Source organism: Penaeus monodon, chromosome 15 (genome assembly GCF_015228065.2).
Source record: "Penaeus monodon isolate SGIC_2016 chromosome 15, NSTDA_Pmon_1, whole genome shotgun sequence".
Lineage (NCBI taxonomy): Eukaryota > Metazoa > Arthropoda > Malacostraca > Decapoda > Penaeidae > Penaeus > Penaeus monodon.
Window position 1 is genome coordinate 32,577,592 of NC_051400.1, and position 352 is coordinate 32,577,943.

The 352-nt window shown below is 35.2% G+C and overlaps 1 protein-coding gene across 1 annotated transcript in view; it reads right to left on the bottom strand.

The window, feature by feature from the left end:
- Positions 1-352, bottom strand: part of LOC119581961 (ceramide synthase 5-like) — a gene marked incomplete at its 3' end in the record, with an annotated part of 60,065 nt that overhangs the window by 47,965 nt on the left and 11,748 nt on the right.

Consider the following 352-nt stretch of genomic DNA (forward strand, 5'->3'; position numbering starts at 1 on the left):
AAAAAGTGTAGGCGTGTGAGTTCTAAAAGTCCATGCATAAAACGAATACTTCTCGATCAGAGAACCAAAGTGCGTTTCGTTTTTCTGAATGAAGTACTCTTGAACTTGGTAAATAAACAAAACACAGAGACAAATAGCTTTCTTTATTAATAAAAAATCTATAAATTTGTTAACATGGCATAACAATGCACAATGCATAACTTCCAACCAAAGTCAATATAAATTTACTAATACATACGTTATTGGTTTGTGCTATTTTCCCTTTGCCCTTCGCACTGGAACTTGAAACAAAATCAGATGACTGGAAGATTTTCACCTCCGCCATACAGTGGTGAGCCATTTTTCAGCGTCC